Genomic DNA, 18759 nt, shown 5'->3' on the forward strand with positions numbered 1-18759 from the left:
TCTCATCAAGAGGAACTTCGTCTGTCCAACAACCATCTTCAGTCAGTCGCCACCGGGCACTTGCTTGGGGGCTGCATCTGTGTCTCCTGTGACCCATAAGTACGAACATATTGCTGCGAAGGATGCCAGCGCCTGTTACAAAGCTGGAGTATACGAACATTACGATTATGGTTATGTCAGACATCGTGATCGATTCTTCTTGAGGTTGGAAACCTGGAATACCTCATCTCGCAGCATCCTAGCAATCCCGGAGAGAACAGAGAGAGTGTGGATCGTTAAGGATCCTCACTTTGCACCAAGGGCTACACAAGACGCTAAATGAACATATGGGTATTTTTATTTTTGGAATGGTAAGCCTCCAGGACAGCAGTCAGAATTTTTAAGCCGCTAAATGGCAAACATAAAGTTTGTGTTAAGGGGTCTACTTTTTGTTGTACCTGCGTGTGACTATGACAAACCACAAATTTGTGATGGTTTAGGGTTTCTTCTTTTCTTTTTGAATACATATGTTCATATCCAAATGCTTCTGACTTCCGAGAACGGAGAACCATCTGTATAATAGTGTGGATTTCTGGAATTTATGCTCTTCCAGAGCAGCAGTCACAATTAAAAGTTGGGCTTGCTCACAGATTCAACACATCGCTTTCTTAATAAATAAAATAACACAGCGAAAAGCTTCATTGACTTTCTTTTACGAATATGGACATAAATTCAAGAAGAAGCAAAGAAAGTAGAAAGGTAATAAACTATGCGGAAACACTAGATACAAAAGTTTAATCCAGACTGCCTCGACAATTGCATTTCAGAAGCAAAAGTTACGGTAAAAAAAATTGCCCATGGATATAACACTGTGTTACTATCTAGATAGTGTGTTGCCGTTGTTAGAGTAGTAGTAGAGATAGATTGAGATTACAATTCTAAACTACCTAATATGACTAAACCCGTAATATACTCTAACAGCCATCAATGGCATCTTGCATCAGTGCACCAATCACCACCTAAGCAAGATCAGTGCGTGATATTGTCATGCTTGCCAACTCAGTAAACAATACTATGAAAGGGGCGATGTAAGTAACATTGTTTGAAGCTGTGCTAATGAGACCAATTGGCTACATATAAGATAACCACTTTCCCTGTTCATTATCAAGGCTGATGCAAGTCTTGGGCTGATGTCATAAAGGAATATTTAAAACTAACAGACAATGAATACTTTGAAAGGGATGACGTGAGTAACATATTGTTTGAATTTGTGCTAATGAGGCCAGTTGGCTACATATTAGATAACCACTTTACCATGTTCGTTACCCAGGCTGATGCCATAAGATAATGTGCACTCCACCACGCAATGTGATGCTTATTAACTTGATAATCAATACTATGAAAGGAACTGCTTGAGTAATATAGTCTGTAGCTGTTGCTAATGGGGCCCAGTTGGCTACCTATGAGATACTAGCCTTCCCTGTCCATTGCCAATGCTACTGCCAGCCAGAATAGAAGACTCTTGTGTACTATCACCGTTATGAATTATACGTCCTCCTCAAAATTTGAGCCTAACTTTGATCATAAAAATAACTAATAATAATTATTTGTCACAAAAATTATGTTGGTGGAAAATTCTTTTAAATATGAATTCAATTGTATAATTTATGTAGCATATAATTTATATTTAATATGTTAAATTCATAGCCAAAGTGCTCAAATTTCGAGGGGCCTTATAATCTCTAACGGAGGGAGTATTATCAACCCCACTTTATACTGTTTGGACAAAACACTTAATTCCAGACTCACAAACTGCCCAGCACAGTAAGCTTCGGCCATCTGGAGGTCTGAATATTCCCCCTTCCAGAGGGTGTCCATTCCAGTTAGATCAACACACTGTGCCGTTACGGACGATGCTATGCAATGAAGATGGAATGCTCGTAGAATTGTAAAATTGTAAGAACAAAAAAGGAGATTTAATACAACATTGTACTATTCTAAATCTTCTTATGCCATTGCCCACTATAGCCTATACCCTCTTCTTTACACTACTAGGTAGGAAGGGCGCGGCTTGCCTGCCTAACAGTGAGCAAGCGGGTATAAAGACGTTACAAAAACCGTTATAAAAAGGTAAAATAAAGCTTATAAATTTTTATGTCTTTTGAATCTATTGTGTTCTTGCAAAACACTGATGTTGCATACAAACTAAAGGAATTCTACGTTTTCTGGTCAGTTCAAGTAACATTTCTATCGCGTTTATGTTGGGTGATGTTCCTAGATGATTTTCATGTGTGTCAGAAACATAGAAAGGGCTAAGCAAATTTAGCACATAGAATAGAAATAAAGTCGATAGACTGACCTTATGTGAGATAGCATGTTTCATTTTGGTCGTGAACAACAATTGGTTTTGAACTTCATAAATTGGTTGGCTACCTGATCTACACGGGCGGGAAATCCCTTTCTCTACCTGATCTAAATGGGCGGGCAAACAAGTATGGCCAAACACATTAAAAAGATTAAACTAAGGTAGCATTTGCAAAAGTCACCTTAATACAACAGGAGTTGTGTTGAAGAGAGATCTCCAAAGTAAATGGGTAGACATATAAAGTAAAACATAAAAAATTCAACCACTACATATATTAAGGAGATATATGAAGAGTTGTGTCGGCACAATACCCGCACCAACATTTGTCGATCCTTTGAACCGGTAAATGATTCGTCAGTAGATGCATAGGCTCTTGTGACTGTTCAACCTTTGCAGACATATCTCCATGTCGTTGGCTTCAGCAGCATAGGCTCTGCACAGATTAATAATGTAGAAACACTTAAGAGGAAGGGCATTACAGAAATGACGAATATAGGTTAATTAAAGGAACATTGAATTTGTTCCAATTTTGTGCTGAACTACTAGTAGATGCTATTATTATTATCTAACTAGTGCATTTAATAATTTTTAGTAATAAGGATTAATAGAGAAGGCAGTTGCTGCGTGCTTACTTCCATAATGATGGGCATCTATGAGTATGTGTTCCATCCGGATGCTGCCCAGCCGTTGCTGCAGGCTTGTAGGGAGCATCTTGATACCAGCACTGTCTAGAGAGCTGTTTGAGAGATGAGTACACTTGAGGCCCATCTGGTAGGGATGACAGGTTATTGCAAGCAGAAAGCACGAGGTACTCCAAAGACGGGCAAGATTCCAGGGATGTCAACCCATCGCAGCACCAAATGTTTAGATTCTTGACTCTTGAGGGACTGGGGAAGATATAGAACCCCTGTTAAGCTATGACATTTCACTAATGTTATTATTTTTAAATGCTCCGCCCCAGCTCCAAGTGGTGATGATGACGACACCTCCGGTATAGTACTAGATAACCCTTCATCAATCAACAATACCGACTGTCTGTGCTGCACCCTCCTGTCGAAGGTAGACTCAAGCTTACTGCACCAACCAATTGTCAATATCCTGAGAGATGCAGGGGTGTTGAAGACCTCAACTAAACTATCACAATAATCTATTGTCAGAGACTCTAGACGTGGCAGGAGCTGATTCATCTCTGAGGATGTTGATGGCTCAGCATGAGCCTGTGCATATCCACTCAGATTCTTGCACTCCCATATACCAAGCAACCTCAAGGATACCAATCCTTCGAACTCTTTTTCTGGCTAGTGGACAAGCGCTTGGGAACGCCAAATTGACAACTCTTGAAGGTGTACAAAACATGCACACAGCGCTATTACACCTGAAAAGTCTTTTAACTTCAAAACTGCCACAGGTAAATCATGACCGAGTCATTCAGAAGCCTCCCGTAACTCCCTCCCGTGCCGCCCCCGCGCGGCGGCCGGGGGATCTCTACCGCGCCGCCGCCCCTCCTCCCCCCCTCTCCTACTGCCCTCCCTCGCCGCCGCCAGGGGGCGCGGTCAGGCAAGCCTGGCCGGCGCCGGCGGCGGGGATTGCATCGTCTCCTCTCGCGTGGGGGTCGGGCGCGGGGCGCCTTCCTCGGGCCAGGGCGCGGCCCTATCGTCGGGGGCCTCGATGGCGGCGCCTAGCCTCGGCTCGGCAACGGCATGACGGACGATGGGGCGGTGGTGTGCCCTGCCGGCGGCGGAGGGAGGGGTGGGGGCGGGCTGAGGGGGAAACCCTAGGTCCCCTTCTCCTCGCCTCTCGGCGGCTGGCGGTGGAGGGCTGGCGTTCGGCTGCGGCGGTGCCCAGGCATGTGCGGTGTCTTCGGACTACGCGATCTGCTTGGTGTCTCCGGCGGCAACCATGGCCAGCCTGGGATGGTCGCCGGCGTGGGGGCCCGACCTGAATAAAGGCAGCGGTCCTAGGGTCTCTCTTGGGTGAAGATGAAGACCTACCGGAGGCCTCCGGAGTATTGAGTTCCGGAAGGCGCCTAACAGTGCTTCTATTGCCTGGAATTTGCCGGATCGGTGGTATTCGGTCGTGTACCCATGCTTTTATTCCGACCGTTTGGTCTGGAGGGAGCGGCGCGAAACTCTTTTCTGTGTTGACACCAAGTGACAGCTGATCCATGGTGAAGTCAGAAGAAGAGAATATCATGAAGGCCGGATTGGAGGACTAGCTAATGGAGGTTCTGTTGAGGGGCTTGCTTGGTGTTCCGGACTTCGCAGCAGTGGTATGGAAGTGGGGGGTGGTAGCACATGTGAAATTCGGAGTCTTACCTTTCAGGGTGAAAACCCAAGGTCTGGCCTTAACTGGTTGTGCCTGGCAATGTCCTTGTTGAAGGCATTGTTTTGAGAGCGGAGACTATCTTCAGGGTGAAAACCTAAGATCTTTGATCGGGCGACAACGGCGCTGGTGCATTGTTCCCTTCTTGGAGGCATCGCTTTTGAAGAGTCTGAATTTCAGGTGTTGTCTTGGTGGTGGTTGTATTACTGTTGCTAGGGTTGGGATACTGTAGCGGGACTTTTACTTCTTAGTTTTCTTTTTCTTTTTTTAGTTGTGTGCATCCGTAATGTTTTAGGGCATTGCGTTGTTGCAGAGACTGGGTGTAATTGGTATCCTTTGATATTAATATATTCCCTTTATCGAAAAAGGTAAATCATGACCATTCCATTTTTCCTTGACATCCAGCACTTCCTTCAAACCATGCTTAGCCGCCGCCAAGGTTATTTATGTAATGTTTATCAGTTCCATATTGGCCAATGAAGTCATATGTCGAGCTACCCATGAGAACAACTCTGCCTCACGTCCTTTCATGTTCAAAACACTCATCTTTGGTGATTTAGCTGTAGTTGTCAGCATTGGACATCCATCAATATGAACACTCTGAAGGTTAGGGAAAGTCGGATGTCCTGGCAATGTTGTCAACCATTTGCAGTCCCTAATACACAACTTCTCAAGCAGAGGAAACATTATCACTTCTCCTTGCAACCCATCGTTATCTATTTCCCACCATCTCTCTAAACAGACACTAATGTAAGCTCCTTCAGATTGGGAAATGTGAAAGATGTATCACTGTCCCGGCTGAATAACCATTGCAGCTCTCTACAACCGAAAAGATGGATCTCAACAATGTTTTGTAACCTGGCCACCCATGTTGGAAAAGTGGTGGCTATATAGGAGTGTATCCTTATAGCCTGAAGCCCATCATGAGGTTCAAGTTTCTCGAGCACTCTTGCATCATCCTCAGAACTAGGTCCCGGTCCATCTCCATTTTAATGTCAGTTCTCTTAGTTACTTCTTCTTCACGAGATTTGCCGTGCTTTTGCATCTTCTTCTGCCACTTCTCCAGATGTTCTAGCACTAGCTGACCACCAAGGCCTAAATTCCCGAGCTCTCCAACATTGCTGCAATTATAGCCACTACCTGCTACAAAAGATGTAAGTGTATGTAGGGATGTGAGTTCTCTTCAGCTCTGGACAACCATGTGTGTAAGAGCATCTCTAGCAGAGCCCGTAAAAGACCCAAAACCGAAAAATAACCGCCAGTTTACGGGTTCGGGCTGAAAAATGGCGCCGGTCAGCCGTAAACGAGGCGAAACTGAAAAAAAAATTCGGACCGAGACCGAAACCCATACTCGGCCTATATTTGTAGGGGCCGACGGAGCGAACCGAACGCAGCCCGAACACAATCCCTAGTTTGCGCGCGAGGGAAGTTTCAGCTCCTCCCAACCGCCGCCGCCGCCGCCGATCTGTGCGCCCTCACCTTCCTCTGCGCCGCCGTCGTCCGATTTCTCCACCATGAGTCGAATCGACGCCGCCGGCCACCGTTGCAAGCTCGTAGGCGCTGCCACCCTCTCCCGCGGTCGCCGGAGCTTCCGCCGCTCCACCAACCACCCCGGCGACCCCTGCGACCCCCGCGGACATAGCTACCACGGTCTCGTCGACGAGCGTGGTGAAACGGCGGCGCGCGGGAACGCATGTGGTCCTGCAAGCCGGTGCCGCGGCGGCCTCCGCTGATGTCCCGGCGGTCGCAACGAAGCCGAAGGCATCCCACGCGAGGTCGAAGAATTCGGGGCCCAAAAGGACGAAAGTGAAGGCGGCGACGAGCCGTGGCGCCCCGCCTCCGTTCCCCTCCCCGCCTACGCCGCAGCCGCCGCCACCGGAAGCCACCGCGAACATCGCCCAGGACATGCTCGACGACGGGTCAAGAAGGTACACATTTACAACTCTTCCTCGGTTTTTCATTGCGAGTAGATATTGAGACCGCGTACTGTTAGGAACTAGGACACCTCGTATATGGAGATGTTGGACGAGGTGAATATTAACCCACTCCCTCCGTTCGACGCTGGGATGTGCGGAGATGAGGATGACGCGGATGAAGGGGAAGAAGATGAAGGGGACGAGGGTGTGGTCGAGGTGGAGGCTGATGGAAAGAGGAAGAAGAGACGGGCGAACAACTACACGGAAATTGAAGACGCCACCTTGTGCCGAGCTTGGGCCGCCGTGGGGATGGATGCAGTCTCCGACACCGATAAAACAGGGAAGCGCTACTGGCAACGAATTGAGGACAAATTCCATAAACTGATGCCGCGTGTTCACCATCATGTCGATCGCACGTACCGATCCCTCCAAGGACGTTGGGACACGATCAAACCGGCCTGCAGCCGGTGGGCAGCAGCAATGGACCAAGTGGTGTCGAATCCTCCTAGCGGCGCAACTGTGGACGAATATGTGAGTGAATATGTTTGTACAATTGTAGTTTCGCTTTGGTGACAACATATTGACGATTTGTTGTTTGGTTTTGCAAATGTAGGACCGCATTGCCGATGCGAGGTACATAGACATGGCCGGCAGCAAGGGCAAGAGCTTCACCATGCGTCATTGCTTTGATGTGCTTCAACACCTCCCCAAGTGGCAACTGAGGGACGAAGAAGTAGCACCCAAGAAAGCTGCAATGGTTGCGCTTGACGACACCGAGGACGAGAAGGAGGGGCGGAACATTGACAAGCCGGAGGGAAACAAGAAGGCCAAGAAGAGGCTCAAGCTCGAGGGGGAGGCTGCATTGTTGAGGGACAAGTTTGATCAAATGATGAAGTCCAAGGAGGTGATAGCGGCCAAGACTTTGGAGACCAAGCTTGTCATCATCGAGAGGAAGAAGGAGGTGAGTCTTGCCAAGGTTGAAGCCAACCGAGAGGAAGCAAGGAATAAGGCCAAGTTGGAGGAGATGAGGATCAATGTGAAGAAGGCCAAAGCAATGAAACAACTATTGGCCGAAGAGAGGGAGATCATGATGATGAACACCAAGGACATGAATGAGCAACAACTGGAGTGGTGGAAGGAGGCCTCGGCGGAGATCATGGAGAGACGAAGACTAGCTCGTCAAGAGGCAAGTGGTGGTGGCTCGGTGACTGATGAAGGTGGTGGCGATGATGGTCACGACGGGCCAACCTCGGTTTGATGCCGGCGGTGAGAGGAGATGCTGAACTATGAACTATTTGCTATGATTGTGTCATTTGATGTCTGCACTACGAACTATGCATGAATTGTTTGCATTTGATTGTGTTATTTCTTTGATCATATGCAAAGTCTTTGGTAAACCCTGTCTTTACGGGTTCGGAAGCCGCTGGCGTAGAATAGAGCCCGTAAACCAAAACTGTAAAACAGAATATTATGTTGTGCGCCAGCCATTTTACGACCCGTAAACACGAGTTCGGTGAACTGAACTCCACTTTTTCAATTCGCGTTTTTACGGGCTCTGATAGAGATGCTCTAAAGGTGAGGGAGGGCAGTCATGTACTTCATTTGTGCACTTGTACAAGTTGTACTCAGTAAAACAAATCTACCTGGATCTGCATTTCTTGAACCAATCACTAATTCAGCTATCCCATCTTCAAACAGTTCAGCAAACAATGTCCACTCTTTTCAGGTCTACTCTGTTCTCTTGCCATCTTCGTGCCTAATGAATGATGGCCACACCTTCTTCTCCGTCGCCGGGAGGAACTCCATGCGTCCGGCAACGGTCCCTCCTCCAATCCTTGTTGCTGTACAATACGCTCCGACGGCCGCGCGTCGAGGTAAATAATGAGAGGGGAACGAGGGAGGCGGCGCCGGACGACGCCGATGGGGCGGGCGGCGCCACGGCCTCCTCGTGCTCCACCGATATGTCCTGGCCCTCCGAATGCTCGCCGGGATTCCGGCTGGCATAGTCTGGGATTTGGGGATCAGCCACCGTAGACGATGAGGATCGACCAAGCGATAGTTGTAGAGGGAGATGGAGGCTGTGATGTCAAAAGTGAAAGTAGATGGTTTTCCGTGTACCTCCGGTGTATTTATTTACATTACAATTAGCTCGTACATCAAGCTTACAATCCCAACAATAATGTTGATGGATATATGCACAACTAGGATATTCTAGATTCAGTACAGTATATATTCATCGTTGTCCAGCTTCTACTTGAGGTTGTTCATGTCCTACTCCAGGTTGTAGCAGATCGAATGCGAAGAGCTGGTCCAGCCGCTGCCTATCTAGCGCCAGGACTATGTACTGAGATGTGAAGTCGTGCATTAGCCCCATCTTATTTAATGGGCGGACATGCTCGTACCTAGTGATGTACTAATGACAGAACTCGCCACTTAGCATTTGGTTTCCTCCAATGTCTCACCTCAACATCGATAATATGCTAGTATAACCGAATAATGACATGGAGGAGAATAACAAAGCAGAAACGTTTTGAAAAATCTCGTCCGCGTCACTCCTCGCTTGGGGCGACTCGGGCGCCCCCAACCCTAACTTCCCCCGCCGCCTCCCCATCACCCAGCCTCGCCGCCGCCTGAGACCGCCGGCGGGCAAGCCCGCGACCTCGAGGACGGCGGTGGCGAGGCGACCTCCGAGCGCCGCGTTCGTTTCGGCGGCCGGCGCGCCCGTTCTCGGCGGCAAGCGGCGGAGCTCATCCTAGCCATGGACTACCCGACCTTCCTCAACCTCCGTCTTCTCCCGCGCGGAGACGGCTCCAAGCTTCACGCCGCAGGTGCTGGCCACCATGGAGTGGGTCAAGGTGACCTTTTGCCGCGGATCTAGGCGGGCAGTGGCTGCAGGCGGGACAGGGGTCCCAGGCAACCGTCGCCGGCGCGGTGCCCCGGCGGGTGTGGCATCCCTTTGCTCTTCCCCGTCCTGGATGTCGTCGGCAAGCTCCTGGTGGTCGTCGTCCCGCGTTGCACGCGCTTCTGGCCGGCTAGATCTGGGGATCTGATGGCCAAGCCGTGCCTTTTCGTCGAGCTGCGGGCAGTTGGTGTGGTGGACGGGGTCGTCCCGGTGTGTGTGTGGCTTTGCCTCTTTGTCTTGTCGGTTTGGGGGAGTTTGGAGGCCAGAGCGGCGGCTCCGGGTGGTTCTGCGGCGAGCCTCGTGGCGGTGGTGTTGGTCGTGTCCCTTGGCCGCGAGGGCGGCAAGGCACACGGCATCGGGAGCTCCTGGCGAGGTTTGGCACGGGGGCCATTCCTCGCCGAGATCCAGATCTGGAGGAGGGGTTGCAATCATGGTGTCCCTCGCCTTCGTGGTGGGGGCTGGAGCTAGTTCCACGACTCGGGGTAGATGGGTGTTGTGGCCGAGCGAAAGCTCAGATCGACGATGTCGGTTCTGGTATCGGCGACGCCCATGGGCGCCGCTTTCCCTCTTGTGGGCGATGCCATGGCTCCACCTCACCTCCCCAAGTTCTTGCTTCGGGTGAAAACCCTGGTCTTCGGACCAGGCGGTGGCGGCGCTGCTGCGTCGTAACCTCGTTGGAGGCACCGCTCTGGAGCAAAGGTCCTATCTTCGCCATGCCTGCTTCGGTGGTAAAGGTGGAGCTTTCTCTGCGGTCGAAGAGTTGTCGCAGTGGCTTCCTAGCTCCAGTGCTTAGTGGGAGGCCAGTTTTAGCCCATGGAGGCGTCGTCCACCTCGGTGCTATGTTCACCGAGCGACGCAGCCGCGGTCGGCGGGGTGTCGTCCGCCGCTGTTGTTGGTGTTGCGGTGGGCTGGGGTTCGTCCCCATGCGGGCATGTCTGATGGCGTCGTCACCACCGGTTTCGGACTTGGGGTCGGACCGTGGCCATGGCTGGTGACCTCCGCACGGCACTGTGATGTTGGGCTCCCTCTCTTTCGCTCGTCGTCTTCGCGAGGCTTCGTTTTTCTTCTCCTGCGCTCTTTTCTTTACCAAGCTTGTTCTATCTGCGGTGGCGCCTTCTGCGGTCAAGCCTTCGTGCTCGGCTTAGTTTAGTTGTGCTCTACTTTTCGTTTTAGCTTGATCCTTGATCTGCGTTGTAAGAGGATGTCCTCAACACTTTGTATCGTTTCGGCCGTGCTGGCTTTATTAATTTAAAGTCAGGCTTTATAGCCTTTTATCTAAAAAAAAAGAATAACAAAGCACAAGATAACTTGTTAGCTAGCCCTCTTGATATGCAAATGAATTTAGCGGGGGTATATATATACAAGCTAGCCCTCTTGATGCCAACAATAAAATCTAGCATGTGGCATGGGCTGCCGTTGAGAAGGAGACTATGCTAGTCCGTATTGGTTCTTAGGATTGTTGCACATTGAGATCAGTAACAAAATTGCAGACTGGGTTATCAGTGCTACTTATAATACTTAACTGAAGTTTGATAATTAATTATATTGCTGACTGCTACTCTCAAAATCCTAGGCCATTTCCACCTGCCCATATGCTAGACTGCCTTGGAGGTCTAAGGTTCAGAGGGGTGGAGTTGGTCAGGCATGGTCAGACACCTAGAGAACCAGATGATCAAGATTGCATCAAAATTAAAATACATGTTTGTGGTAGTACAACACAAATTGCAAGAACTTGCAAAAAAAAAAATCAGAAGCTAAAAGCAAGAAGAATGGCTACATAAGGGGAGCAGCTAGTAAGATAAAGAAGGCATGGGTACTTGCAGAACATTAAAAGGACGTACCCAGTGCTGAGAGCTCCCGCACTGTGCGGGTACTTGCAGAACATTGAGCGAGAAAAAAACTATTGCCTAATTTCAGTCTGAATGCTTGTAGCAACAGCATTGAGTTTCTTATTTCAAACTGAATTGGCAGGAAGTTAGGATGCAGGAACATGCACACAAACTGAGGCCACACAGGATACTTGTACACGTCAAGCTGCACCAAGCCAACAACTTGCTCAAGCACAAAACAGCTGCTGCAGCACAAGAACACAAGAAAAACAGCTTGCGAAGAAAAAGGAAAAGCAGTAGTTGCAAGCAGAGCTTCACAAGCAAAGAACACCACCACAAAAGCAGCCCGACAGGCAAAAAAAAAGAAGACAACAGCATTAGTTGTGTGTACAGGTGCTCCTGAAGCAACAAATGTAGATGTTCAAGATAGAACATTCATCCCACCTACACAACCATTACCATTTATTGAGCTTCAACATCAGCCACGATGAACCATTTCATGTACTGCACCACCTAAAACATACTACAGCAAAAGAAAGAAGAACAAATGGAATATATGCTCTTTGGACATGGAAAGTAAACTTTGTGATCTTGTAGTGCTTCTTTTGCTTGCTGGTCAGCTGCAGACAATCTGATCATGATGTATTTTGTGAATGTTATAGACCCCAAGGTTTTGTGGATGCTTTATCTTAATTTCAGTACATTACTATGCAAGTGTTCTTTAATTTGATCTTTCTGGTTTGACTTGGTGAATGTCATAGAATGTAATCTGAACATATATTGCTATATCAAGCTCGTCTGGCTACAATAATGCCTTAGCCTTGGAAGGGTCGGGAATTTGGCGCCCTTTGGAGTGAGTGGAGAAAAATGTTTGTCAACAGGGGGTTATGTGCTACTAGATGGTTCGGGTCTGGTCCAGAGACTTGTGTGGCACACGATGCCCGGTGTGTAATAATGGTCAACACAACAGCTTGGGAAATATGTCATAGTTATGGGGCTAAGTGAGCTTAGTGGCTGACCTGCTTTCATAGACTGGGTCTACTGACTAGGTGCACTTTACAATGTATGAGAAATAATATTCGGGTAAAAGTTTGAGGGTTACCACATCTGGTAATGGCTGCAGAGGCCTCATTGCTTGTAAAGCCCATTTCAACAAGTTTGAAAAACTTCTCACCCTCTGTGAGTTCTTCATGAAATGTCTGTGGAAAACATAGAACCAAGGTCATTCCATATTCAGTTACCGAATGCAACAAACTGTCACGAGAACAATCAAATACCTCTAGATCTGTTGGTGAGCTGATCACCTCTAGGTCCCCTGATGAGCTGCTGATCCCCTCTAAATCAATTGATGAGCTGAATCCGTCCAGATCAGTCTGCAGAACAACACACATAAATGGTTAAAATCCTTACCGGTACTGCCTCCTACACTGTGCTAACTAGTGGAATTGAACAGCCCTCACCTCCTGATGATCAAACAGCCACTGAAGGACAACTGCCTCCACGTTTCTTCCTCCTCCAGCGTGCTCGAGAGCCATGGCAACGTCCTCCGCGGAAAACCCCATCCCGATGAAGTGGGTGGCCATCGGGCTTGTCAAATGTGCCGCGCCCTGCCGTGAGGAACCCTATATGTGGACAGAAGAAGAAACTGACAGTCAAACTGGGTTCGGGGAATGAGGGTACGCAAACACGCATACATGGGCAAACCCCCTACAGCTACACCGTGCTAACAAGTGGGGCTGAACAGCTCACCTCCTGTTTATCAAGCAGCCACTGCAGGACGTCTGCCTCTTTGTCTCCTCCTCCTCTTCCAGCATGTTCGAGAGCCATGGCGACCTTCTCTGCAGGGAACCCCATCTCAATGAAGTGGGCGACCATCAGGCTCGCCAAATGCGCTGCGTCCTGCCGCGAGGAACCATACACATGTACAGGAAAGAAAAATGGTCAAAATCAAGTTGAAGGAATGAGGATAGGTACACAAGAGTTGTGCTGCACTTTCTAGATAATATGCATCTGGTATGACTGGGTATATGCTTCTGCCTCCACATGAGTAACAGTAAGAATACAGAATTGTCATCCTGTTTCCCATACCAAACTAATGAACTGATGAAGTTGGTCTGAATTTACCACCACAGAAGGCCAGCTTTGGGATGACTAAAATGAATCCCTCCTTCACCTCTAACTATACAAGAAACGCATGGGCAACCACCACTGGGTCGGCCCAGGCGGTTTACACAAAAATAACCCTTTTGTGAAACTATAGCACAGACTGACCTCTCTGGCAAACTATTTCACCCATCTAACCCTTTTGTGTGGCGCCCCTCTCATGGGCGCCACACAAGCCCGAGTGGCGCCAGTGTGGTCGGCGCCACTATCCCATCCGACGTGGCGTCGTCGACGCTGAGGTGTGCGCCCTTCTGACGTGGCAAGATGTGTGGCGCCGCTCTCGCCGGCGCCACACTCCCGTGGCAAGGGCGCCACACATCCTGTTATGTGTGGCCGCGCGAGCCTGCCCCAGCCCGACCCAGCCATTCTCCTCTCTCTGTTCTTCTTCCCTCAGAAAAGGCGGCCGGCTCTCTCTCTCCCCCCCTCAAATCCCTACTCAAATCTCTTGGATTTCGTCAAATCTGTCCGTGGAGATCGTTCCCAACCCGTTCCTTGAGGTAATCTCCTCCGTTCCCCATCTTTTCATCCATTGATTTTGTGTATTTGGTTGAATCTACATGTGAAACCCTAGATGTGGATTTGGTTGATTTGATGGTGGAGATGGATTTGGTTGGATGTTAGGGTTGTTGAAGTAGGAGAAATGGTAGTGTGCTAGTTTGTATGGGTAGATTATGTTGATTATGATAACTAATAAACACATGTGTGTATGTGTTGTTCCCATTATGCTAGGGGGATGGAAAGAATTGTTCATGTTCATCATGTGGACAAGGATGCTTTCTTGAAGGGGAACCTAGAGCCGGACCCGGAAGAGGTTGACTTGGTGTTTGACCTTAGCCCTAGCTTTGCGGAGGTGGTAGCACAAGTGAGGGTTGAGTTGAATTGGAATGAGCCAAATGATGTTGTTGAGCTAGAGGGAAGGCATAATGTTGGGTTTGGAATGCACACCCGTTGGAAGACAATGCGTATCAACTCCGAGCAACGTTGGTCCGTTTACAAGGAGACGGTGGCCGAGTCACAAGACAAGGCTTTGGAGTTGTTTGCAACCAAGACGGTTGATGCTCGTATCGAGCTTGACCTTAACCGGCGCTCCTCCGTTCAAGCTAGGAGCCCACCACCCATGAGCCAAGAAGAAGCCAAGAATCTCCCATTGTCCAATCTCCCATTGCCCAAGATCCTCCGTTGGAGAAGGAGTATGATGAGGATGACGATGGTGATAATGGTTTCGAGATGAATTACAACAATGTCGGTGATTTGGATACATATTTGACGCAAGAGGACATGGACCACTCCATTCCTTATTCCCGATGCTATGCCTCGGACTCGGATGATGATGGGCCCGATGAAGAAGTTGATGAGGATGGTTTCACGGCTAGGGAAGCCGAAAGAGCCGAGATATTCAAGAAGGTAACCGGACGGGATATTCGGATACCATTGTTCCGTGATGTTAGTCTTGCGGATGGAGCCGTGGTTGATGGTGGCAAAAGTTTACTTCTTGGAGCTAGGCCAATTTCCAAGAGAGATGTGGATGGTAGGACGGCTATGATCTCTAAAGGGCTCACGTTTGATACCTTCTTGGAATTGAAGATATGGTTGAAGGAGTTCTCGATTAAGCATCATCGCCCTTACATCGTTGTTCACTCGGATTTGAAGAAGCAGTACACACTAAAATGTGTAGATAAAAGGTGCCCATGGGTTGTCCGTGCAAGACCTTTCAAAAAAGGGCCCTCTTGGCACATAACAAGTTGTGTAGCCACTCACATGTGCCGGGGGCCGAAGCTGGATGGCAAGGATGCGCTGACCACCGTCAACTCACATCCGAGTTCATTGCATACAAGCTCTCATGGAGATATCATCACTTCCTACCATGAGTATTAGGTCCGTGCAAGATACGGTGAAATCCGGTTTGACTACGATGTCAAGTATGGGAAGGCATGGAAGGCCAAACAAGCCGCATTCAAGATGTTGTACGGTGATTGGGAGGAAGCATACAACCGAGTCCCTAGGTTGTTGTTAGCGATGGCCGCTACTAACCCGGGCATGGTTCATGTGGTGGAGCCTTCTAGTACGAAAATGACATTGCATGACGGTAAAAGAGTGAGGGTATTTCACCGTGCATTTTGGTCATTCGAGCAATGCACGAGGGCATTCGAACATTGTAGGCCGATCATCGCCGTCGATGGTACCTTCTTGACCGGGCAGTACAAGGGCACACTATTGGTGGCAATAGCAAATGATGCGAGCAACCGCTTAGTACCATTGGCTTTTGCATTGGTAGAGGTTGAGAACAATGATAACTGGCAATGGTTTTTCCATATATTGAGGACGAGGGTCATACCACCCTCAAAGGAAGTGTGTGTCATCTCGGATCGTCATCAAGGAATTCTCAATGCGGTGGAGATTGACATTCCCGGGCATGCTCCCCTGCACCACCGATGGTGCATGAGGCATTTTTGTGCAAACTTCTACCGGGCATGCAAAAACAAAGAGTTGTCTGACCTTCTTCAAGATTGTTGCCTCGCTTACTCCGAGCGCCGCTTCGCAAACCTATACAACGGCTTGCTAAAGCACAAAGACCTCAGCCCGGGAGTTTTTTAGTTACTTCAGAGACACCGAAAATTAAACTCAAAATGGGCACGAGCTTATGATGAGGATGGGAGGAGATATGGTCAAATGACAAGCAACATGGCTGAGTGCTTCAACAATGTGCTTGAAGGGTGTCCGTGCATTGCCCGTGACGGCAATAATTCAAGACACATTCGAGAAGTTGAATGTCTATTTCCAGAACTACACCGAAGAAACGGAGAAGGAAATTGCTAGGAACTGCGAGTACCCAACGAAGGTTCAAGAGTTCATGGACTTTCAGGCGAGGAAGGCGGACTCCCAAACAGCTACATGTTATGACAATGTTGACTGGGTGTATCAAGTGAATGAGCCGGGAGGCACCACACAAGGTGGTGTCCAACATGGAGGCCGTGCTTTCCGTGTGTCCCTAAAGACAAGTGAATGCACATGTAGGAGGCCATCTTTGCTTCATTTGGCTTGCTCCCACTTGCTCACAGCGGCACGCACTAGACGTGTGGACTATAATAACGTCCTCACCGTTCGGGAGTCCGAGTTCTCCATCGAAGCCACAAAAAAGACATGGGCTCCAAGGTTTTCTCCCTACTTGGACCAATCACAATGGCCGGAGTATCATGGAGTGCAAGTTTGGCCCGATCCAGAATGGAAGGTTGTGAAACGTGGAAGAAGAAAGACAAAGAGGTATCACGGAGATATGGATAGATGGGGTTATTCGGGAAACAAGTTATTCCAAGAGGCTCGCGAGCCAACTAATTGTGGATCATGCAATAGTAAGGGGCACAATAGAAGAAAATGTACATCCGGCAAAAAGTCAAAGGGCAATGATGCTAGCACAAGCCAACAATCAAGTAGCCAACAAGCTTCAAATCAACCTCAAAGCCAACATGCTCGTAGCCAACAAGCCCAAAGGCAACAAGCTCCAAGCCATGAAAGTCCAAGCCAACAAGCTCCTTCGCAACAAGCTCCAAGCCAACAAGCTCCTTCGCAACAAGCCCCAAGGCAACAAGCTCCAAGGCAACAAGCTCCAAGCCAACAAGCTCCAAGCCAACAAGCCCCAAGGCAACAAGCTCCAAGGCAACAAGCTCCAAGGCAACAAGCTCCAAGCCAACAAGCTCCAAGCCAACAAGTCCCAAGGCAACAAGCTCCAAGGCATCAATCACAATGGCGACAACCTCCAAGGCAACCAAGGATTCATGTAGGGCTTAGTAGAGGTCGCCATGGTGTACGTCGGGGTGCTAGTATGCTAAGATACCTAGCGGGGCCTTATCCGTATGTGTCTCCAATATATTAATTGTATTCTACTTTCATTTTTCCTATTCCGTGACTAACTTTGGTTTTTTCGATTTTGTTTTCAGGTATGGCAACTCAACCCACCAAGGGGAAGGGGGCGTGGGAGGGCAATGAGAATGAGGACTCCGTTTGGGAGGAGGCTGTGAGGACGGTGCGGAAGAGGGAGAATGAAGAAGTTGCGAGGAAGGAGAAGGAGGAGCACGAGAAGAAGATGGCCGAGCGTGCCCGTATGCAAAGGGAGTATGAGGAATACCAGAGGCGCGAGAAGAAGAGGAATGAGAAGCTCAAGGCTGAACGGGACCGCTTGGCACGGGAAAAATTCCTGAGGAGCTGCCAACTTGAGGAAATAGCGCGGGCGAGGGCCAATAGGATGCACCTAGAGGAGGTGGCTAAGGAGGCTGAGCGCATCAAGGAGGAAAGAGCTCAAGCGGAAGCTTCAAAGACGGAGGAGCGCCACCATTTCTTCGACTCGGTGGTTCAGTTGGCTCGTGACATAAGGGAGAAGGAAGAACTGGCTGAAGAATCTAAGAAGAAGAAGGCGAGGGGGGAGGGAGCCTTTGCCACGCAGTGATGGCCGTTTGGCTACGTTCATGTTGTCGAACATTTATGTCATTGAACCTTGATGTTGTGTCAACCTTGATCATCTCGAACCTTCATGTCATCGTACCATATTTTAATTGGAACCTTCATGTCGTCGAACCATATCTGAACCACTATGTTGTGTCGTACATGTTGTGTGCAATGTTGTATTGAAAACTGTTGAAATAAGGTAGGAATTTGCATGGTTTAGCACAAGTCAACGTGTGGCGCCCTTTCCACGGGCGCCACACATCACTGTGTGGCGCCGATCTCATGGGCGCCACACATGTCAATTTATATGGCCACACATCCAGGGGCTCCGGACGCTTAGGTCCTTAGCCGTTTTGGCCACCCTGTTTATGTGGCGCCCGTTCCGCCGGCGCCACATTGCACTGTGTGGCGCCGATGTGACGGGCGCCACACAAACAGGGTTGCCAAAACGGCTAAGTCCCTAAGCGTCCGGAGCCCCTGGATGGGTGGGCAATTATAACAGGATGTGTGGCGCCCTTCCGAGCGGCGCCACATAGTGCAGTGTGGCGCCGGCGCCACGGGCGCCACATAAACAGGGTCGCCAAAACGGCTAAGGACCTAAGCATCCGGAGCCCCTGGATGTTCTGGAGATATAAATTGACATGTGTGGCGCCCATGGGATAGGCGCCACACAGTGATGTGTGGCGCCCGTGGCAAGGGCGCCACACGTTGACTAGTGCTAAACCATGCAAATTCCTACCTTATTTCAACAGTTTTCAATACAACAATACACATAGAACACATCATACACATAGCACACATAGAAATGACGACATGGTTCGAAATGACATAGAAATGACGACA

The 18759-nt window shown here is 49.0% G+C and overlaps 1 pseudogene; it reads right to left on the bottom strand.

The window, feature by feature from the left end:
- Nucleotides 1–5110: 5110 nt before the first annotated feature.
- LOC139834063 (uncharacterized) lies at nucleotides 5111–9916 on the bottom strand (annotated as a pseudogene).
- Nucleotides 9917–18759: the final 8843 nt, after the last annotated feature.

The sequence above is a fragment of the Lolium perenne genome, chromosome 7 (genome assembly GCF_019359855.2).
Source record: "Lolium perenne isolate Kyuss_39 chromosome 7, Kyuss_2.0, whole genome shotgun sequence".
Classification (NCBI taxonomy): Eukaryota; Viridiplantae; Streptophyta; class Magnoliopsida; order Poales; family Poaceae; genus Lolium; species Lolium perenne.